We start from the raw sequence: 3,967 nt of genomic DNA, 5'->3' as shown, positions 1-3,967 counted from the left end.
AGACACATAGACACAGACACACACATGCACACAGAGATACACACAGATACATACACACAAACACACAGACATAGACACACACAGAGATACACAGACACACAGACACACACACACAGATACAGACACATACACAAACACAAGACACACACACGGACACATACACACACATACACAGAGATACACACACACAAACACACAGAGACAGACACAAACAGAAACAACATACACACACAAATACACACATACACACACAGAAGCACACAAATACAACCACACACATACACACAGTATACAAACATACACATACAAACACACACACAAATACACAGAAACACACACACACACATACACAGAAACACACAAACACTACCACACAGACACATGCACAGACACATGCACACACAGAAACACACACAAACACAACCACACACATACACAGAAACACACAGACACACACAAACACAACCACACACATACACACAAATACACAAACACACACACAGAGACACACACATATACAGACACATACACAAACACAGAAGCAGACACACACAGAAACATACAGATACAACCACATACACATACACACACAGACATACACACAAATACACACACACAGAGACACACACATATACACACAGACACATACACACAAACAGAAACACACACATACACAAACACAAATATAACCACACACAAAACCACACATACACAAACACAGACACACAAACACACACAAATAAACACACATATACACACACAATACACAAACACACACAGACACACAGAAACACACAACCAAACCACAACCACACACACATAGAAACACACACAGACACACACAAATACACACACATACACACATACACAAATATATACACACAAACACAGACATACACATACACAAACACAGAAACACATGTACACACATATACACACAGACACAAACACACAGACATACACAGACACACAGAAACACACAAACAACCGCAGCCACACACATATATACACACAGACACACACAGACACACACACAGACACACACACACAGAAACACACACACAGATGCAAACATAAACACACATACACAATACACAAACACACACATACACAAACAATACACAAACAGAAACACACAGACACACACAACCACACAACCACACACACACAGACACACACATAGAAACACACACATACACACAAACACAATTCACAAACACATACACAAACACAGAAACACACAGACACACACAGAAACACACAAACACAACCACACACACAAAACAGAAACACACATACACAAGCACACACACATACACAAGCACACACACATACACAAGCACACACACATACACAAACACAACCACACACAGACATAAACACACACACAGAAACAGACACGTACAGACACAGACACAAACACAGAAACACACCAACACAACTACAACCACACATACACAAGCACACACATACACAAACACAGAAACACACACAGATGCAAACATATACAAACACACATACACACAATACACAAACACAGACACATACACAAACAATACACAAACACAGAAACACACAGACACACATAAACACAACCACACACACAGACACACACATAGAAACACACACATACACACAAACACAATTCACAAACACATACACAAACACAGAAACACACACAAACACAACCACACACACACAAACACAACCACACACACAAAACAGAAACACACATACACAAGCACACACACATACACAAACACAACCACACACAAACACACACACAGAAACAGACATGTACACACACAGACACAAACACAGAAACACACCAACACAACTACAACCACACACATACACAAGCACACACATGCACAAACACAGAAACACATACAACCACACACACATACACAAACACATACATACACAAACACACAGACACACACACATACATGAACACACAGAAACACACACACACATACACACAATACACACAAGTACACACATACAAACACACACAGAAACACAGACACATACACACATACACAAATACAGACACAAACACATAATATACAAACACATGCACGAACACAGAAACACACACAGAAACATATACACACACATACACACTTAAACAAACAGACTCAATACAGAAACACACACAATACACAAACACATACAGACTCAATACAGAAACACACACAAGACACAAACACACACAAGACACAAACAGAGACACACAGAGACATACACACACACAGACACACACACAGACACAAAAACAGAAACACACAGAAACACAACCACACACATACACAAACACGCACAGACACACACAGATACACAAACACATATACACACAAACACATATACACACAATACACAAACACACACATACATACATACACATACACAAACACACAGGCATACACAAACACACACATACACAAGACAGGCACACATGCACACAAACATACACACACACTCTGCCCTTCTATGCCGTCAGCTTGACGGTCGCCAGGCGGTGCCACGCCCTCACCCTGCAGGTGTGATGCATTGTTTTGAATAAAGTTTTTTTGTGGATTTGCGTCCTTTGGTCTCTGTGAATGCTGCTTGGGACCCCCTGTGTGCCGGCCCGCCCCCCCGGCCATGGCCCGCTCCTGTTTGGCCGGAGGTCCGCTGTGCGCCTCGGGTGCGGTTTCTGTACTGTGATGGCAGTGCCGGAGGCCGTCCCTGGGCTTGCGGTGGGAGTTCCCTTTCCCTTTCCCTGTCTGTAGTGGGGTCAGGTGGTCTTCCCGCGCTCAGAGCGACGGAGCGTCCTCGCTGGACCCAGTGTGTGGATGAATGGTCAGGGCAAAAGAGGTGAGGCACGTCGGCAAACCATGGCCGTTCCTGGGCCACTTGTGAGACTCGCCGCTGCCCGTTTCCACCTAGGGCCGCCTTAATCGAGGCCTGGAGCTGTGTGCTTTGTCCAGGCTGCCCGGGGTCTGGGGGTGACAGAACACGCTGACCTGGTGAGACCATCTCTCCTGATAGATGAGCAGACCCGGTGCTCACTGTTCCCAGGGTAACTGTTCAGGGGCCCTGGCCGCTGCCCTCCACCCCCGTCTCTTTCCTGTTCCGCTTCCTGTGCATTCCAGGCCAGTGGCCTTCCCTCCATCACCGGGGCGGGGTGTTCCTTCCTGCTTAATCTCTGTCAGGTTCTCAGGGAAATTTCCTATCAGAACACACAATTGCTTTGCTTTGGGGCTGGGCCTACCCCCCCCCCCCCACGCACACACATGCACACACACGGAGCACAGCTAGGGGCCAGAGATGGTTGACCGGAGATGGGACTACCTAGAAGCCTGTTTGTGCAGACGGTGCCGGGGCCACAGCTTGCCAAGGCTCTGGATGCCTCATTTCTCACTGTGCGGCCCCATGTTTCTGAAGACTGAGCTGTGCTGTTTCCATTAGGTTACAAGGACCTGGCCTACTTTCTCGGTCCCCAGGCACTGTGCCTTCAGGATGGGGAGGGGAGTGTGGACGCTAGAGGTTGTAGCAGTTGTGTTTCTATGAAGGCTAGGTCTCCAGGAAGGCGAAACTCAAGCCTCCGATGAGATGACCTGTGGCCTTGCGTGGGACACAGGGCAGTGACCAGGAGGCGATTTAAAAGCCCCATTCACTAATGGACTGGATGGGAGTGATGGGAGTGGGAAGGAGTGGAGCCGGGGCAGGGTTTCCTGGCAGACCGGGGCTGGCCTTTTCAGTCCCCTAGACCTCTCTTCTCCCATCATTCTCTGTTGCTCCAGCTGGAGACATGTGGGGGCTAAACCCATGGTTCTTTAGGGTGGTCTGGCACTGCCAGCCATTCACTCTTTATGTTTGTTGATTTCATCAGATTTTCTTTATAGAACCACAGAGGTGGCATGAGCTGCTGCATTATTATATTTTTAAAATATTTATTTATTTATTTATTTGAAAGGCAGAG

This window comes from Oryctolagus cuniculus, chromosome 1, assembly GCF_964237555.1.
Source record: "Oryctolagus cuniculus chromosome 1, mOryCun1.1, whole genome shotgun sequence".
NCBI classification, from domain to species: domain Eukaryota; kingdom Metazoa; phylum Chordata; class Mammalia; order Lagomorpha; family Leporidae; genus Oryctolagus; species Oryctolagus cuniculus.
The sequence above is the reverse complement of the archived record's forward strand: the minus strand, read 5'-3'. Positions refer to the sequence as shown.